The 20,851-nt window shown below is 39.3% G+C and overlaps 1 pseudogene; it reads right to left on the reverse strand.

Annotated features, from left to right (window-relative positions):
* Nucleotides 1-14,366: 14,366 nt before the first annotated feature.
* Nucleotides 14,367-14,976, reverse strand: LOC123002062 (transcription factor BTF3-like; annotated as a pseudogene).
* Nucleotides 14,977-20,851: the final 5,875 nt, after the last annotated feature.

The following is a 20,851-nucleotide window of genomic DNA, read 5'->3' on the forward strand; positions in this document are numbered from 1 at the left end:
ATATGTGAATACACATTGTAGATTGTGACAAATACATCATCTTCAGCAATCATTTCATCCATGACCCTTAGACATTCCAAGTAAGAGAGAATTCTGTCAGTCAGCCACTTTAGGATGGGTAAGCTCCTTTTTAGTTAAGCTTAACAAAACACAGTTACTATTTCATTCCTTCCTGGATTCATTTCATCTCCCACAACCTAACAGCCACGGTTCCCACTTCACACTTCTTTCTTCACAAATCTCATTCACTGTTAGGATCTCAATTAGCACATTATACACGGGGCTATTGTTTCGAAGCTCACATTTACCCCAAGCTCCGGTCCTGTATCTGTAAATGTCATCAGGCGGTGCTGCTTGAATGCCAACTATCTCCTGGGCACTTTCTAGCCAGGCCAATCTCTATCATCTAAGTGCAAAATAAAAATATCTAGAGTTTAAATAATCTTCTCCCCACTGCATACAATGTTGCACCATTATAAGAGCAACTATGTACTGAGCCATTTAACTGTGCTCTACATATTGGGCAAGTTACCCCTTACACTGGACATCTTTTTAATTAAAAATAAATGAATGGATGAATGAATGTAGGTAGGTGGTATTATCTTCATTTTTCCAAAAAAAAAAAAAAAAGATATTTACACTCAGAAAGTTTCATGTGTCCAAGATTTCATATGACAGAGAGAGGATTCAAGTCAAGTTGATTATGATTTCGAAGTTAGAGGTCTTTCCACTTCTCACTGCCTCCAACCTTCATTCTCTTATGAAATACAATATGTAGTTAAGAGCATTTATGAGAGTCAGACTCCTAGAGTCTGAATTCTGATATTACACTTACTGTGCTTATGACCTGAGGTCAAGTTCTTTCCCTATGCTTCTGTGTTCTCATCTATAAAATGGGACTATAAAATACATACCTCACTGGATTGTAAGAATTAAATGAAATATCAAGCTCCTAGTACAGTAACTGGCACATGGTAAATTTCTTAATATATTATCCCTGGGAATCATCTAATAGTTATGCTATGTTACCAACCCATTATTTAAAATTCTCCTTTACCCCGTTCATCTTTTCAGTCCTTTTTTGTTTTTTTTAAAGATCTTATTTATTTATTTTTTGAGACAAAGTGCATGGGAAGGGGTAGAGGGGGGAGGGAGAAAGAATCTCAAGCAGACTCCCTGCTGAGCACAGAGCCCAATGCAGGGCTCATCCCACAATCCCGAGGTCATAACCTGAGCAGATATCAAGAGTCAAACGCTTGGGGCGCCTGTGTGGCACAGCGGTTAAGCGTCTGCCTTCGGCTCAGGGCGTGATCCCGGCGTTATGGGATCAAGCCCCACATCAGGCTCCTCCGCTATGAGCCTGCTTCTTCCTCTCCCACTCCCCCTGCTTGTTTCCCTCTCTCACTGGCTGTCTCTATCTCTGTCCAATAAATAAATAAAATCTTTAAAAAAAAAAAAAAAAAAGAGTCAAACGCTTAACTGACTGCCCGACCCAGGTGCCCCTGCACCCTTTTTTGTGCTGCCCTTCCCTCCACAGACACCTTCTCTGTTCTTTTCTGTCTGATTATATCCTACCTGCCTCTCCAGGCCAAGCTCAAATTTGTGTATAACCAAATTTTTCTCTGACTAATCCAACCAAAAGTCTTAATTTCATCTTCCCACTAAGAAACCAGGAGTTGACCTTGTTTAAATTTGGATAGGGTTTAAATTCCCAACTGGCCTTCACCATTCCTATGGACCTCAAATACACATACCCTACTCTTCTCTCCACACCACAGCCTTGTGATGTAGTCGTGGTCGCCTGTCCACTAAAGGATAGATTTCTGTGATTCTGTGTTCTCATCAGGCTTTAGGAGGAGATCTCTGGATCTCCAAGGAAATCACTCTCTACTTAGTGTTACCACTCACTGATTAATCACAATTGGTTGTGGGTATGATGCATATAATTGCTAACATTGTCAGAAAGAGAGTTAGGCTATGTATTCATCAGTGTAATTAACTCTAGCTGCTGGGGAAAACAAATTGCAATAGATTAAAACAATAAAGGTTTATTTTTTGCTCATGTAACAGTCTACATAGGGGTCAGGTGATTTGCTGGGGATTTTGGGGTAGTACTGCCTTCCAAACAATACTTGGGGATATTGATTTCCCATCTTGCAGCATGATTTCCATCATCTGTGGTCCCAGACCTTTCACTTCGAGGCATAAGGTCAGAGAAAATTAGATAAGGATCTTTGGGGTAGTTAATAGCCAGGGTTTCTGTAAGGAAAGAACAAAGTGGTCAGGTTTCTACATAGTGGAAATCTCCAGTCCCTTTTTACTGGGCACTTACTGCCCAGATTTCAGTCATATGATCCCAACCCAAATACAATGAAAGCTCAGAGATTACTTTTCTGGTGTTTTCCTGAAAGAGGAAATGGAATTGATCTGCATCTGGCTACTCTGTGAAAAGTGCTGACAGAAACAACCGTCTCCTTACAACCAGTACCAATTCACGTACCTACCATGAAGCCTTTTCTTCCTTTGCTACCTGTGAAAAATAGATCAGGTATTAAGACAATTCCAGTCACTCCCAGATAATTAAATATCACTTTAATTCCAGGAAAAAACTCAGTCAAATGATTGACATGTCCAATCTGAAAAAATAAAACTATGAAATCCCTTTGAAACCAAAGGTTCCCTTTCCTTCAACTTGCATGAACACTGTGTCTCGGGAAATCAGTTTTGGAGTAGGAAGCCATGATAAGCTTCTTTTCACTAGATGAGATTCTTGAATTCTCTAGGATTCATGTAAGGAAAGAACAAAGTGGTCAGATTCAGGAAATGCCATGCTTCAACTGTATGCTTGTGATCTGGAGCTAGTGGTCTCTGGGTGTGGTGGATGGTCAGTGATTTTCTTTTCTCCCTGTCCCGAGGCACATTTGTGGCTTCCTTAAAGATTTCTCAGTTGGAAACATCTGATTTTCACCCCCTTGATGTTGTCAGTGTCTTCCTCTTGGCTGTCCACTCATGACTTCTACCCTTTTCTTTATGAATCTAATAAACACATTTACAATGAGGCTGACTCTTAGACAGAGTCTATTTCAAAGCACTCTCCAAAGTGGCTCCCTACTACACAGTCCCCGTTGGGTTCTTGACAAATAGGCATCTTCCGCCTATCATCACTGGAAACTCAGCTGCTTCCCGCCATGGATACCACTTTTCACTCTAGTCACAGCCTACCTGGTTCAGATTTCTTTGGCATTAGTTCCCAAACTCCAAGGGATGTATATCAAGTTGCCTGAGTGGTCTTCTTGCAACCTTTCTCAATAGGCCCAAAACAAGGGGAACACACCTTTTCTTTTGTCTGGGAGCGAGTGGTGGGGAGAAAGTATCTTTACACCCTCAACTGCTTTCCTTCCAAATTTCTGTCATCTTTAACCTCACCTCAGGAGATGGCTCTTTAGTCATGTTCTTTGAAGGATCTGCCTAGATGGTCTAGCATCCCTGCAGAATTTTGGGGGAACAGGTACTGGCTTACACTGTTTGGTTGCAGCTACAAGTTTGCCATCAACCAAGACTGAGAAAATTACCAATTTAGCATGCATTTAGGTTAACAATAAGTAAAATTTTCAAGGAATGACGTACTTTGAAAAATAAGTTAGAATGGATTGGCTAAATGTCATGTCACACGCCTTTGCATTCTGACTGGGAAGAAACAGAAAGAATTAGAACTAAGCGCACTGAGAATTTCTGGGCGTCCTCTTGAGTATGCTTGAGAGATCGCTGTGAGTGTGGGAAGCTCATTGCTCATATGTGTCTCTGCAAAGTGTGTGTTGAGAGGATATGTGGAAGGGACATGAAAGTCACACCCTACTTCATGTCTTCATGGCATGGCCAGCATGCATAACCATGTGGGATATTCAGCATGCAATGCGAAATCTTTCTGACCACTTTAGAAACTGAAGGTACCCTATTATCAAAATATGAGAGAAACTGCCTTGGGAGAAGGAGATGTGTACATTTGTACCTAAAACTAATCAGAAGAACTAGTGTGACAATAGTAATGTCAGACAAAGTAGACTTTAGAAGGTGGAATATTATTACAGAGAGAGAGAGTGACATCATGTAGTAATAAAGAGGACAATTCACCAAGAACATGTAACAATCCTAAATCTTGGGGTTTACACTGAGATATTGGCAAGCCTTTGTCTCTTTGGTGAAAACTGAAAAACTGTGGGGGATCCAACTATGTGCTTCAGAGGTTTCCACATAGCTTTTGGGCCTCCTATTTCATACAACTTCACAATCTGGTAAAATATCTCTATGGAGAGGTTGGCTATGTGCTTGAGGCCAACATTTTCCCACCAGTCTTTATGTTCTCATCACCCTGAGACTAAGGGCGTTTTAACATCCCCTTCTAGAATATTTTGCATAACTCCCAGCCTCAGTGCAGCCCCAGAATTTAGGAACTATTTTATAAGGGCTTTTGTTATATTGTGTTTCATAAGAGATATATATTTGGTCTTTGTCCCAGTTTCAGGCACAAGAGCTCCTAGAATCCTTAAAATTTCCTAAATGTTCAGAGAGATAATGATATCTTTTGTTATGCTATAAAGTGACTTAGAAAGCACCTAAAGATGAGGGTGGGGAAGAGGGGCTGGTTGCCTGTGATTTGAGGGTTGAAACTTTAAGTCCCACCCCAACTTCTGGGTGAGGAGAGAGGGGTTGGAGATTGAGTTAAGTCACCAGTGGCCAATGATTTAGCCTCCATAAAAACCCAAAAGGATGGGGTTTGGAGAGGTTCCATTGGTAGACCTGTGGAGATGTGGAAAGAGTGGTGTAGTTGGAGGGGGCATGGAAGCTGTGTCCTTTCCCCATACCTTGTCCTGTGTATCCATTCTATCTGGCTGTCCTGAGTTACATCCTTTTATAATAAACTAATGATCTGATAAGTAAAATGTTTCTCTGAGTTCTGTGAGCCATCCTAGCAAATTAATTGAACCCACGGAGGGAGTGGTGGGAACCTCTACTGTTTATCTAGCCAGTTGGTCAGAGGCATAGGTGACAACGGGGCTTTCAACTGGTATCTGAAGTAGGGTGGGGAGTCTTGTAGAAACAAACTCTTATTCTGTGGAATCTGATGCTGTCTCCCAGTAGATAGTGTCAGAGTAGAGTTGAACAATAGGACACCCAACTAGTGCTAAAGAATTGGTGGTGGTGTGGAAATCTGCCCCTCCCCCACTGCCAAAACACTGGAGGTTGGGAAGCAGAATCATTGTAGACTTTGAGGTCCCTCAAGTTTTCAACTTGTTTTACACCAGCCTGGCCTGGTGGCTAACAGCTTTCGATTTTTCCTTCCCCAACAGAGGTCCTGGGCCTGAGCCACACCTAATCCTCAGCCTGAGGTCAGAATGGGGAATGACCTTAGTGGGGAACCAAGACTGGAGATCATCAGCTTACTTACCTAGGACATAAGCTTCTCTGAAATTTTAGTATACTCCATGTTCCCACGGCATCTTGATGTCTTCAAAATTAGGATTTGTGTAATTTATCTGACTTTTTCTAGGCCTAATGTTTTAAACCCAGTGGGAGTGTATGTGTGACCCAGCCTACTATATTTGAAAATAGAGATCCTTTGCTCTATTAATTTTTGGAAGTTAAACTACCTTTTATTATATTAAATCTTCCCTAATTTTATGAATAATCTCTTGAATTTGGGAATTTCTTGTATTTAGAGATACAATCACCAAGCATAGTTTATCGAAATAGATCATTTTCATTGAGGAGCAATGTAAAAGATTTCTTTGAAATCTAGTCTCCATCTGGAAACATGAATTAATATTTGCAGAGTTGCGACAATAGTATGTATGAAAAGGCTTTGGATAATGAAAAAGAATATACAAATGTGAAGTTTTTTTATTATAATGTGGAACACTCTGAAAAGTAGGATGATTTCCCTTTATATTATTTATTTTTATAAGAGCTATCAAGATATTATACCCAAAGTTAAAGTTATGGACATTCTTCTAAACAAATCTTCTCAGACATATAAATTCAAAAGAGAATAAGTGCCATTTTTGAGCATATAGTTTTTATTCAGTTATTCTCATGTACATTTTCTCATTGAATTTTTAGGCTCTCAAAGATATTATCTTCTACATTATAAAAATAAGACAATTCAGGTTGCAAAGGGTTAGGAATCTTACATAGAATCACACAAGTAGGAGACTAAAGGGCCAGCATTCAAAGTCTGAAAGTAAGTATAAACCTAGACTCTTTGGACCATACCAAAGATCCCCTTTCTTAATCACAGAGAAATGTGAAATGAGATTATAACTCAAGGATTCTCTGTAGTCTGTTCTGTTACATTGCAGCATAAAATACATAGGAAAGTTAGATAGTGTCTCCTACGATAATTATAGGGTCACCAAAGCTCATTTACCTGGAGGTTGAAGGAAACCATTTTGGAAGTCTCCCTATAGACTGATCTTTTCTCTCAACTACTAACCATGTGTTAATATCTTATGATAATGCTGGTATGTTCAAACAGCCATGGGGAAGACAGGATCCTTAGCAAAAGTCAGTTTCCAGAAGGTGGAGAGACTGTTGAGAGACACTGTTGTGAAATAGAGGACTTTGCGGATGATATAATGGATGAGTTCCTGAGGACACGGTGGAAGGATTTCGAATGCTGAGGCCTAATTAAGAAGGAGGATCACAGTAGGTGATGCAGGGCTGCAAGCAGGAGACAGGAAATGATCTGGGAGTCCTGAACATCAGGAGTTGACTCATGGGACGGAATAAAGACACAATGGAATTAGTTCTGAAGGGCTTCAGGGCTGATGACACAAGTAGGGCTGTGAATGTTGGGTCAAGAGAAGATTGAGTAGTAGGTGAGAACTGGAACTAAGACAAACAGAGTGAGTCTTCCTATGGGGAAGCCATCAGGGTGAGATATGAACCATAGAAGAGTGGGAAGACGCCCCCGTGAGGGCAAGGAACTCATGTTGACTCATGGAAGAAGGTGAATAAGCAAAGCCCTGCTCTTCAGCCATGATCTCTTTTAACTATCACTTGCAAGTCTTTACACTTGCAAATTTTCAGGGTCATAGTTCCAGTTTTTAGAGCTAGAAGAATATCACTGACTGCCATGATTAATAAAACCTAGTATTTCCCAGGTATTACTTCTTAGTAAGATGGTTTTTTTCTTACTAGGTGTCTATTAAAATATATTTATCTCTGTTTCAAAGCAGTCAGTTTAAAGCTTTGCTAAGTAATTCAAGGACACGTAATTAATGAGTCAATGATTGGAAAGTTAGTTTGGCTCCAATCACTAACAGTATGTTTTACACCATCAGTGTCCCTGGTTGTCAGACCTTCAGACTCAGACTGAATTATACAACCAACTTTCCTGGGTCTCCAGCTTGCAGACAGCAGACTGTGGGACTTCTCAGCCTCCATAATCATGTGAGCCAATTCCTATAGTATCTGTCTGTCTATCTATCTATCTATCTATCTATCTATCTATCTATCTATCTATCTATCATCTATCAATCATCTATCTATTTATTTATCTTTCTATCTGTTTGTCTATCATTTCTCTGTGTGTCTCCTACTGGTTCTCTGGAGAACCCTGACTAATACCCCAGATGAAGTATAAAATCTTAATGTCCATAGTTTATATACAAACATTTTAAAATATAATTTTGTCTTCTTTGGTTTCAGGAAGAAATTAAATAAGTTACTATATTCGCTAGGTAAATTCAAATATGGTGTTTAGTCTGAGTAAACATAACATATTACTTTTCTAGGAAGTTTATTCTGTCACAGAATTCAACCATCCCTTACAATTAAATTAAAAAAAAATATGACCCTTGTTTTCACAGGGCATGTACTCTCCTTCTGCCTAGAATGATCTTCATACTCTATATGATTTAAGAAAGTCCTTTTAGCTTTTAAAATTGAATCTAACCATCTCCTCTGTACATACTTCCCTGACCCTCCTCCCTCTACTGCTACCATTCTGAAGTGAATTATTCCATCCTCTGAACAATTTTTGTATATATATATACACATAATTTAATATATAATACATATTTTATATAAAAATAAATATGTAAATTATAATATGTCTTATTTTTACCATACTGCTTTACAGTTTCTATGTCTGTCTCTCAGTGATTATTCATGGGGACATATTACATCATTTTCACTTGTACATCCACAGCACCTAGCATAGTAACTATTCTCAGCACATAATCAATAAATTTTGTTGAACTGCAATATGTGTGGTCATGGACTGGCTTGCCACTTCCTTAATTTTGACCAATTTTGGAATGCATTTACTTAATAAACACATATTGAATAAGATAGAGTGTAGGATAGTGGTGAATCAGGTACGAAAATTTCCTTCGGCATTTAAAGTCTAGGGTAGAACTAAAGGCATAGTGTCTTCATTTGTGGAGGGTTTTTAAAAATTAATTGTCTGAGTTGTGAGGAATTTCTAGGTAGTATATTTCTATCCCATAACCCTCTCCTGGCTTTGTCTCCTTGATTTCATTTCTTCTGGTACTTTTCCTATCCAGCTTGAGAATTTCAGAACTGTAGAGCATGCCCTCTACATGTTTAATTAAGAAAAAGTTTTATATAAGATTGTTTCACAAACTTGAGTAAAATATAGACCTCCTTTAAAATGAAAACATTTCCATGGATTCCTAGTGTTGGTTTAACTTATTTTTATCATGATGTTACTAAAATTTGTGTAAGGATAAGACTGGGTATAAACTCACTAGCTCTTTTTGAACTGGAAAATCAAAGCACACTTATAGATTAGATACATAAATCTAGGACTTATTTAATTAGTGATAGAATATTAATTAAATGTGATAGATGAGGGGCACCTGGGTGGCTCAGTCAGTTAAGCATCCGACTCTTGATTTTGGCTCAGGTCATGATCTCAAGGTCGTGGGATGGAGCCCCACATTGGGCTCTGCGCTTAGCATGCAGTTTGCTTCAGGTTCTTTCTGCCTCTCTCTATCCCTCCCCTCTGCTCCACCCCCCCCCCCCCCCCCCGTTGTGAGCTCTCTCTCTCTCTCTCTAAAAAAAAAATAAAATCTTAAAAAAAAATAATTGTGATAGATGATATCACTGCAATTTAAATACCAGTTTTGAATTTAATAGTACAAACATGCATTGGCTTGTTTTATGCTTTACTTTTGTGTACCTGATTTTGTTCTTTTGGAATGCCCGGACTATTCTTTGGTTAGTTTTCACTATCACTATCACTATCACTATCATTTTAATTTCATTTTTATAGAAACATTTTTGTCACTACCAAAACATTATTTTAGTAGGCCAATGTGATTAATGTGGTGCATTATAAATTACAATATTGAAACATTTAAAAGACCATTTAATAAAAGTTCCTTCACTGTATATTTACCACCATACATACTGCGAGTGAACTTGTACAAGTTGGTGAGTGCGAACAAGTGACCCTCTCAGTGTATTTGCTTGCAGCCTGAACTGACTGTTCTGCCAGCTCAGTAGGAGTTCACCATGACCTGCTAACATGACGTTATGACAACTTTCAGCCATCACATAGCACCCAACTGATAGAAACCCCAAAGTAAACCTGGGCAGTGGAATTAGTGGCAGAATTGGTGTTTAATTTGGTTCTCTAGATGATTCATTTACTCCTATGTTTGCTCTCCCAGATGTCATGGGACTTCACTGCTGCATCTTGAAAGTTCCAAGGAAATTTTCCTCCTTGGGTACTGCATTCATCAGAACATTTTCTCTCTCTTGGTCATTGTTGGACATAATACACCGTATGCTTAAGAATTCATGTTATTTCTTGTCTTGAGAAAAGGAGAGGTGGCATAGTAACATTTTGTACCTAAGTACTTTCCACTCAAAATAGAGATATTGCTGGAACTCCTTGTAAATAGACCAGCTTTTCCTTTGTTGACCAAAAAGTTCTGTCTCCATTCAGTCCTATAGGAGTTTTGATACACAGTCTTCCAATCCTTGGCTGTCTCCGTGGTTGTATTCCTAACTTCCATCCATGTAATCAATTATAATTTAAGGTAGAAAGCTGCAATCACTGTAAGAGATTTTTTTTTTTTTAAGATTTTATTTGTTTACTTAGAGAGAGTGTGAACATGTCAGTGGGGGGAGGGGCAGAAGGAGAGGGAGAGAGAGAATCTTAAGCAGACTGTACTCTGAGCACGGAGCCTGATGTGGGCCTTGATCTCATGACCTTGAGATCATGACCTGAGCTGAAATCAAGTGTCAGATGCTCAATCAGCTGAGCCACCCAGGAGCCCCTGTAAGAGATTTTTTTATAAGATAAAAATGTATAAGATTTCAGATAAATGAGATTGCTTTCATCTAGGATATCAGAAAAGATATATAGAAATAAAGTAAACACATGAGAGCCATACCAACAATCATAACACCATGGTCATTTTCTGGTTCACTTCCCCCTTAGCTAGCACTCAGTTCCCTTCCCTTTTCCTACTAGAGTCTATCTGCCTGACCACCAGGATTGGGGCCCGCACAAGGTTGTATGTCAGCTCTGTGCAATTACAGAAAGGTGCACCTTTCTTCTAGGTGAATGCAGCGAGCATCAGATTGTATAGTTTGGTAAGCAGGGCACATGCTGGGTTTGAGTCCCCATTTTTTTCCCCTTGGTTGGATGCCCCTGTTCAAGGCATCACCTACACAGTTGTCTATGGTGTTGACCATCATTCCCTCAGATGTTGTAGCATATATCAATTTAGACTAATAAGATACAAGGATACATAAATAGAGGCTTTCGGAAGTTAAAGTTCTTTCTTCTGTGGAAGCTACTTAAAAAGACACTCTGTCCCACTGAACATGAATAAGAAAGCAGTCTTAGTTACTGCAAGTTAGTATCATGGGACCAGGTTAGTATCTTGGGACAAGCCCTAATAAGAAGCAATATTGGTTAGGATATGACATACAAGCAGGCAGAAACGGCTCAAATACAATACAGGTTTGTTTATAACTTACATCAAGACTAAGTTTTTTAACTGCTTTCCATACTTTCAGGGATTAGGATCTTTAATATCTTTTTAACAGCTTTACGGAGGAATAATTGACATGCAATCAAATGCGTGTATTTGAAATATACAATTAGATAGGTTTGATATGTAGACACTTGTAAAACTATCACTACAGACAAGAAAATAAACGTATTCATCACCCCTAAAAGATTCACTGGGCTCTTTTGTAATTCTTCTGGGCAGGAAAGCCAGTCTTACTCTCATATTCTCCCCAGGCAACCACTATTCTGCTTTTGGTTACTATGCATTAGTTTGTATTTTCTAGAAATATATATATCATACAATATGTACTCTTAATTTTTCTGGCTTTTTTCACCCAGCATAATAATTTTGAGATTCATCCATGTTATTACATGTATCCATACTTAATTCCTTCTTATTGCTAGGGAATATGCTGTTATAGGGATAAATGCCACAGTTGACCTATTCAATGGTTGATGGACATTTGGGTTGTTTCCAGTTTTGAGCTACTACAAATCTGATATGTACACCTACGTACAGGTCTTTGATGGACATATGCTTTCATTTCTCATGGGCAAAGATCTAGGAGCAGCTGGATCATATGGTTGGTGTACGTTTAACATTTTAAGAAGCTGCTTAACTATTTCCAAAGAAGTTGCTCTATTTTACCTTCCCACTTTTTTCCCCTTCCTCTCTGTGTTTATTTAGGTTAGTTTCTACTGCTATGGCCTCCAATTCACTAATAATTCTCCTGAAATTGGTTGTTAATATCATCTACTGTGGTGTTCATTTCAAAGATTGTGGCTTTCACCTAGAAGCTCTGATCTTTTTATTATCTTCTCCCCCAGTTTTATTGAGATATAATTGACATGTAACACTGTAGTTTAAGGTGTACAACATAATGGTGTGAGATATATATCTCTACCACAATAAGTTAACACCTATCACTTCCTGTAGTTAAAATATCTTTTTCTTGTGGTAAGAACTTTCAACATCCAGTCTTTTAGCTTTCCAAATATACAACATAGTATTGTTAACTATAGTTACCATGCAATAAATTATATGCCCAGAACTTATTTATCTTATAACTGGTTTTATTAATAAATTTAATAAATTTCTGAACATATGGAATGCTGTTAGTACAGTTACTGTTTAATGCCTTTGTCTGTTAATTATTTTATCTGTGTCAGTTTTGGGTTGATTTTCAATTGATTGGTTTTCATCTTCATTGTGGATAGTATTTTCCTGCTTTTTTGCATGCCTAGCAATTTTTGATTGGATGTCAGGCAATGCAGATTTTACCTCATTGGCGGCTGGTTTTTGTATTCCTATAAACATTCTTGAACTTTGTTCTGGAATACTGTTATACTAGTTAGAAACAGTTTTATCCTTTTAGGACTCGCTTTTAATATTTGTTAAGCAGGACTAAAGAAGCATTTAGTCTTAGGCTAATTTTGTCCCGCTACTGAGACAAGACCCTTCTAAAAACTTTCCCCAGTATTGCATAAATTATGAGATTTTCCAGTTTAGCTGATAAGAAGAACTTTCTAGCCCTGTGTGATCTCCAGATACTGTTTCCTCACATTCTTTTTCCAGCCTTAGTTTCCTCACACACATTTGCTGATGAGTATTTTGCTGAACACTAAAGGGGTACCTTCTGCATGTCTCTTATGTTCTCTCTCTCTCTCTCTGGGCAGCTGTTTCCTTTATAGTACTCTATCCTGTGAACTCTGGCTGCCTGGCTCCCCCAGACTCCCATCTCTGACTTCTCAATTCAGACAAGTATGCTGGGTCCTCTCAGGTTTCCCTCTCTCTGAGTGATATCCTGGAAACTCTTGAGGTAGTTGTAGAACTTACCTTGTTTACTGTCTCTCAGGGATCACTACCCTTCATTGCCTGATATCCAATGCCTTGTAAACCATTGTTTTAAATATATTTTCCAGTTTATTGATTATTTCAGGAAGGAAGGTAAGTCTGATCCTTTTACTCCATTATAGTTAGAAGTTGAAGTGCCTGAGCTCCTTTCATCCTGTGGCTCCTCCATTTTCAACATACAGCTTGCAAGATCTCTGTGCTCCTTACCATCAAGCTGTGGAAAGAGAAAGAACATGAAGGATTATGTGTAGGTAATTTTATGAGTCAAGTCTAAAAGTTGTTGCTCATGTCTTTTGACATTACCGTGACCAGACATGGGTCACATGCTTATATCTGACTGAAAGTCCAGTGGGAAATAGTCAAGCTATAATCTCAGGGAAAAACAGGAAATGGTTTTGGTGAATGGCTGGCCAATTTCTGCCACATTGTACCTTTATGAGCACCAAATGCCTGTAGTACTTCCTCCCACATAACAGAAGACAGTTATTCCATGTCATTTTCTATTTTCATTCCTTCCTTTCCAGCTTCCTAATTTCATAAGTTCCTTTCCAGGTAAACATGCTAATGGCTAAATTGTCATTCTCCAAGATTACATTGAAATTCTAATGGACACTTCTTAGCACAAATGCTCCAGATTATATACTCTTTGAACAATCTAATCAATGATATAAATAAAAATATTCTTTATGAGACCCATATGTTCTTCCCTCCTAGACACCTGCATAGATAGTTTCTTTTTCTGACTCTAGAAGTACCTATCGTGGGCGCCTGGGTGGCTCAGTCATTAAGCGTCTGCCTTTGGCCCAGGGTGTGATCCCAGGGTCCTGGGATCAAGCCCTGCATCGGGGTCCCTGCTCCACTGGGAGCCTGCTTCTTCCTCTCCCACTCCCCCTGCTTGTGTTCTGTCTCTCAAAAAAAAAAAAAGTACCTATCGCTGTCCGGTTGGGATGACGGCCATTGCCACTTTCCAGGTGTATCTTCCAGATGTTGCTGAGAAAGAGCAATTAGATATTCAAACTAGTAACCACAGAGGGTGAAAACTATTTTTAAAAAATGACAGGGGAGAAGATTTTGTTTGTTTGTTCATTCATTTCTTTATCTATTACTAGGCAAAGAACTTTATTAACTTTGTTTCAAACTTTATTTCCTTTGGGCACCTGGGTGGCTCAGTTGGCTAAGTATCTGCCTTTGGCTCAGGTCATGATCCCAGAGTCCTGGGATCGAGCCCGGCATTGGGCTCCCTGTTCTGTGGGGAGATTTCTTCTCCCTCTTCCTCTGCATGCTGCTCACTCTGCTCATGTTCTCTCTCTCTGTCAAATAAATAAATAAAATCTCTAAAACAAAACAAAACAAAATAAACCTTTATTCCCAGGCTTCTTCAGCTTAATTAGCTGCAAAGAATTAATTGCATATAAGCCAAAACTGGAAAGAGCTACAGTGTCCAAAGGGCTAGGGCTCAAAAATATTAGAAATCTAGATTTTATCAGATTCATGAACAAAATTTTAAAAAGCAGTCATACTATAAAATAGCAGCTCCCAGTAACTTCTTCAAGTTTTACTTTCTTCAGAAGTTGACTCAATTCAGTTTGCTCCATTCTTGGCAGCTTCGTCAAAATTCTCCACAAGATCTGGAACTTCATCCTCCTCCTTCTCCTCTCTGGTAGCAAGTGGTGCTTTTCCAAACAGCCCACAGATTGTTTGGGCAGAGCTTCAGCCAGTCTTCTTAAACTAGCCAGACTGCCCCAAGTCGGTTGAAGACACTGGGTAGCATTTGTCAGCTGCTCTGTCTCAGCATGGCCCAGAATTGTGAAAGCCTTCCTGCCAGGGATGCCTGAACTTTAGGGTTGTGAAAGTGGATCCTGTTCCTTGGTTTGGGAACATATTCATCCTTTCAATACCAAGAGGTGTTGTTTATCCCTAACTTCTTTAAGAAGAACTGAAATTTTTTATTATCTGCTGTAGCCGGTCTATGAACCAACTTCTTTGGGTGAGTGGTTCCTTTCCGACTATGGCGCACCTGTGTTTGGGGTTTGGCGAGTATCTCCTGGTTCATGATAGCTCCTTTCATCTTGTTGGAGTGGAAATGGGACCTCACAGGGGGACTAGGGTTGGCACTCTGCGAGCTTGGGAGGACCAGCTGGGATTAGGTGCACGCCTGTGGTGATGCAAGATTGGTAGCTCGACAGCCGAAAATATTTTAAATGCAAGACAGAGAAGCATGAGCTTTTTAAAATTTTTAAAGCTATCTATTTATCTAATCGGCTATGCTTGATAAATAGTTACTATTTGAATCTATTTCATTTTAATAGTAATTATAGGTAAAAAATGAGAATAAATGGATTTGTTTGATTCTATTTGCTATAGTATTCATCTTGAAATAGATCCATTATTTTGGTGCTCTAGAAATTGAATCTAACCATATATTACATGTAGCATCATATAAAGGATATTTTTATAGATTTTCTTTGTTGAATATCACGCCAGATTAAATCTTTAATTAAAAAAAAGTTGAGTCTTTATTAAGATGTGTGAAATGCTTTGATGCTCTTAAGATAAGAAGTGTTAAGTGCTAAGTATAATTAGATATAACAAATTTGCGCATGCTAAAAATTATGTTCAAAGACCACATTGATTTTTTTGTGAAATTTGCATTTTGGATGAACTCCCAAAATATATGAAAGATAATTTATATAGCTCAAGAAGACTATTTTTATAACCCCCTATTTCACTTTGGGAAAAAAAAACAAACCCACAGATGTTTTATTATCTTTTGAAAAAGGAAATGATATTTTCTTAACATGCCATTTCCTGTGATATATCAGTTCATACATATGGGGTTAAAAATAGGAAAATCTCATTAATTGTAGTGATGTTATAACTAAAAAGCTCTATTTGGGTTCAAAGCTGATAATTTGCTGAATGTTATCTTAAATATGTTTTAAGGGACAATGGATGATGACTGTTAGGAAAAAATGCTTGAATAATGTTTGAAACAAAGGAAATCCCCATTATGTAAACAATTAGAATTAAGAAATCAAGGTGCCTGTATGATATTGTTATAACTATATTTACATATCTACACATAAATATGTTCCAGAGAAATAAACGTAGAAATAAGTAACAAAATACAATGCAGTAAAATGTTGGCAGTGATGATTAGCTGGTGAGATTATGAATGATTTATCTTTTCTACTTTCTGTATTTTCCACACTTCTTGAAAATGTACTTGTATGAATGTATAATTTAAAAAATGAAAAATAATCCCTATTTGTCTCAGTGTGGTAAATGAAAGAAAGAAAATAAATTATTTCTTTTTAGTGACTACATTTTGCTCCTTCATAGAGTGGACAATAATACATGTATAGTACAGATTGGTGAGAAGAAGTTCGGAAAATTATTGCTATTAAGCAATGATTATATCATTTTTTAAAGATTTATTTATTTGAGAGAGTGTGCATATGGGTAGTGGGAGGGACAGAGGGAGAAGGAGGGAGAGAATTCTCAAGCAGACTCCCTGCTGAGTTCAGAGCCCCAGTGGGGCTCAACACTGGGCTGGGAGTGGAGCTGGTCATGGGGCTCCACTCAGGGCTTGATGTGGGGCCGGATGCGGGGCCCCACCTGGGACTGGATCCCAGGACCTTGAGATTGTGACCAGAGCCGAAATCAAGAGTCAGAGGCTTAACCGACTGAGCCACCCAGGTGCCCCAAGCAATGATCATCTTTTTTAAGCACTTAACATTTATATGCATTATCTCCATACTCAGAACGACCTGACAAAGTCACACTACTTTTATCTCCATTTCACAGGAGAAGAAACTGAGGCACAGAGAGATTAAGTATCCTGCTGTTGGTCACAGAGCAGATAAATGGCAGAACCAGAATGAACCCAGGCAGTTTGGCTCCCGGGCCGACACTCTTAACCAGCATATTATGCCTGCACTTAGCAAATATCTATTATGTGCTCTGAAATTTTGATTATGCACCATTGCTTCATGGTAAGCATGAATATGTCAGACCTGGACAGTTTAAATCCCAATTCAAGTATTCACATGTAGTGTGGCTTTGGAGAAGGAACTTAGCCTGTCAGCCTGAGTTCCTTCATAAATAAAAGGGATAATGGTATGATTCAGCCATAAAAAAGAATGGGCTTGCATTACATAGTGGATACAGACATGAAAACTCCAAGACCCATGGCTAAGTGATTTCCCCAAGATCATACAGATAGTGAGTGGAAGAGCTGCATTTCGAACTCAGGTCTGCTCGAAGCAAAAGCAGCATGTGTCACAGACTTTTAGAGGGGCTAGAGAATCACTCTGATTGGCCAAGTTCAGTGATGCTTTCTTAGAGGCGGTTGAATTCTTTTGGTCTTTTAGTTTTATAGCCTGGGCAATGAAGTTCTTTTAGCCCTATCATAAAGGTCTTAGAGTAGAGTATTAGTATTTAGTCTTACAGCAGAGTTCCTTTGGTTTTATAGTGTGGGCAACAGGAATACTGAGAAATCATAACTCACCTTTGTATAGTAATCTCTTTAATTTCCTAAATAATTGCTCAGTCATTTATCCAATTTGATTTTTACAGCGAGGGAGGGCAGATAATATTCATCATGTTTTACTGCTAAAGAATCTGAGGCTCAGAGAGATCCAAGGACTGCCCAAGGTCACACTGCAAGTGAGTTGTAGAGCTGAGATTAGACCAAATAATTTGTCTTTTTAAGTGGAATCTGGAGAGCCACGAATGCAGAGTTAAGATTTCCCATTGGCCTTCCTGCTTGTGTGCCCCAGGGATTCACTACATATATGTTTCCTTCTCTCAGCTAAGATGGCTGTCACTTCACCTGGGACCCATAATTACAGGCTTTTCAGTAATGCCTCTCAGTCCAGTGTCCCACATCTTGTTTTCCCTAGTTCTGCTAACTTCGCTGCATCATAAATGCCAGGCAGCACTCGCTAATTAGCAAACAGCAGACAATGCACATTGATACATAACTTGCTCTTCCAAGGCCCCTATTTACTGCCAGTGACTTGTGACCTCACCGTGAACCCTGGTGGCAATAAAGCTACCACTGTGATTAGGGTTAGAATACATGTAATCTTCTTAGCCTTAGTTGAAACTGTGAAAATCCCTTTCATCTTCAATTATTATTTATTTGGCCCTTTTCTCTGGAGGGCAAGGGGCTGTCTAATCCCCCAGGCTGAGCCTCAGGAGTCTGTATCAGTAGGAAAGAATGCCAACCTTGCATACCAGGAGCTGGAAGACCAACGGGCCATGGATTGGAGAGGCCGTGACCCTGATGGGGGTGGAGACGGGCAGCATCGGGAGCTTGCTTGCTCATGGTTATTCTCCAAGCGGACGGCTTTCAAAAGGGCCCAAGGCAAGTTCCTCACCATGTAAAGTTTTCCTAAGTGGAAGAGAATTAACAAACTGTAAAACCTTTTATTAAAACAAAACAACAATATGTAACCTTGAGTAAACGGAGGTACTATGGAGTGACTCAGCAGTAATTCAGCTGATTGAACTGTTGCCTTCCAGAAGGCTCTCATGTCAGCACAGCCAAGAGGTGCTCATTGGAGATGCACAGATTTTATTCCAGAACAGCTGAGAGTGTTGGAAGATGCGACATCAAGCTCAGATGCCTGGATTGGATTACCTTGGAGTACCTTAACTTCAGTGAGCCAGTAGTACAGGCTTGGTTAAAGAATTAGTTCATTGAAAGAAGGAAGCAGCAGCAAAAACCACTCAGCAGTGGCTGTCACCAGGAGCTCTGAACTCAGTGGAGGAGGCGCTCTTCCCTCTCTATAGCTGTTGTAGACACTAGTCCCCTGGGTCCTGGAGTTGTGAGTACCTGTAGTCTGGATCTTCCTGAGCCTTCTGGTACCCAACAACCTAGGAAGCTGATGCTTTTTTTTTTTCTTTTTCTTTTTTAAAACTTATCATGAAATTACCAGCCTCACGAAACCCAACAGACACATCTGGGAGGCGTCTGGTCCTCCTTGAAGCTCTATTCCCTGTAATATAGGCCAGTCTGTGTAACAGTAGGCCTTACCTGGGGGAGGTGATCCCAGCTGTCTAGCTAAGTATCTCTTCTCCAGGGGAACTGGCTGAGAGAAGCCGGCTTCTGACCCAGGTACCCAGCTGCTGACAAATCTGGGATCCAAACCCTTATCAACAGAAAGCTATTTCCAAACCCTATTAAAATGGGTAGACTGGAGTCTAAACAGACCAGAGCCAAGAGGGTTTTTTTTAAGAACAACAACAAAAACACACTCCCATCCTTCCTCTTTGCCCATGTTTTCTCTTTCCTTTGAGTTCTTCCTAACCCAAGCTTCTGAACTAAAGAGGGCCATTAGATAACTGCGGAGAAAGCAGCAAAAACTAGTCGTTTTCCCTACCCCCTAGCTTGCCCTGAAGTGAGTTTAGTTCACTGAAAGGGTCCTCCAGTATTGATCAAGGCAATTTAAGAATTCCTGCTCCCCAGTGGTCATCTTTTACCTCTTTCACAAAACTCCTAGGTATTGCTGAGGCTGGGGATTGTCAGAGCTTGCAAATCTATAGGCATCATACAATTACAGTGCTAAAGACTTTCAAGTGCAGTGGGGTCGGGGTGGGGAGAGCTGGTGAAGTTTCTAATAATGTTTAGGAAGCTGCTATGAAATTGTTTGCAAAAATCAATGAAGAATACTTATCGATCAAGGTATATATTTATGTTTTTGGAAGCTGTCACATTTTTAAAAAGTTGTGGCTAACAAAGAAACTTTCAGTGGAACACTTGGAAAAGCAAGTCAAGCAAGTCTTCCAGAAAGTAAGATAAAGAAACAAAAAGAATGAAACACTAAAAAAAAAAAAAAAAAGTCTTAATAATGACAGTTTAGAATTAGATTTAAAAAAATTCAAAGTACTGCAAATAGATAAAAAAGATCAAGTTATCAAAGAAATAATGCAAGAACACTGCTGCCAAAAAAAAAAAAAAAAGGCATGGGATTACTTAGTTACTTCAACAAAGGTGTATTACTGTAAAATTTCAAAATACCAAGAGTAAATAAAAATAAATAGTATTTCGGTAAGGTTCCTGACAGCTATACGTATAATCATGCACATATGTTTGCAAGGTTGGGATGATGTTGGGGGAACGTCACTGGCCACTCAGAGCCCCCACCCCCCACCCCAGCCTGAGAATATGGGTTCTGCTTGCCTCTCCTGCTTTCAGAGGCTGCTCCAGAGGCATAGCCTTGAGATAGTTATTATATAGCGTTGAGGATAACTGCACAGTATACCTGACCGAGCCCAGTTACGACCTCTTCATAAACTCCTAAGATTTGGAGGGCAGGTGTGGGGATTCATTCATCCTGCTGCCACGCAAGACCAGCCTTCTATATAAGTTCCCTTTGCTTATTAGAACAGCCACCTACCAGCCTGGAGTGGCCTGCCTCTATTCCTCTCTTCCTGCCCTCCAAGGATGGGGGCTGGCTTCAGATTACACCTGGGAAGCTCCCAGGAGGGTTGTGAACAGACAGATGATAACATAGATGTGTTTCATGTGAAATTTCAAAGTTTGCTTTTTTCCAAATAATATCCTAAACATTACATGGCACTAAGTATTTTTTTTCTTACAAATGTGATATTTAATAGCGATCAACTATTAAATTTTCTGGATATGACATTGTCTTTTTAATCAATTTTCTATTGATCGGTACTCGGGTGGCTACTAAAACTATTGTGCACAAATCTTTGAAAGACTGATTACTTTTTAGGCTGGATTCTTAAAAGAGGAAGAGCTGGTTAAAGGCATCTACTGTTTGTTGCATAATTACGCCTATTTTCAAGACTCTTCATGTATATGGCCCGATTGTCTTTGAGATGGTCTTACCTGTTTAGAGAAGGTATTCAAAAGGGGTCTGATAGTGTGGGGTGAAGCGACCAGGCCGACCTGGGAGTTAGTGGCAGAG

The sequence above is a fragment of the Ursus arctos genome, unplaced genomic scaffold, assembly GCF_023065955.2.
Source record: "Ursus arctos isolate Adak ecotype North America unplaced genomic scaffold, UrsArc2.0 scaffold_22, whole genome shotgun sequence".
NCBI classification, from domain to species: Eukaryota; Metazoa; Chordata; class Mammalia; order Carnivora; family Ursidae; genus Ursus; species Ursus arctos.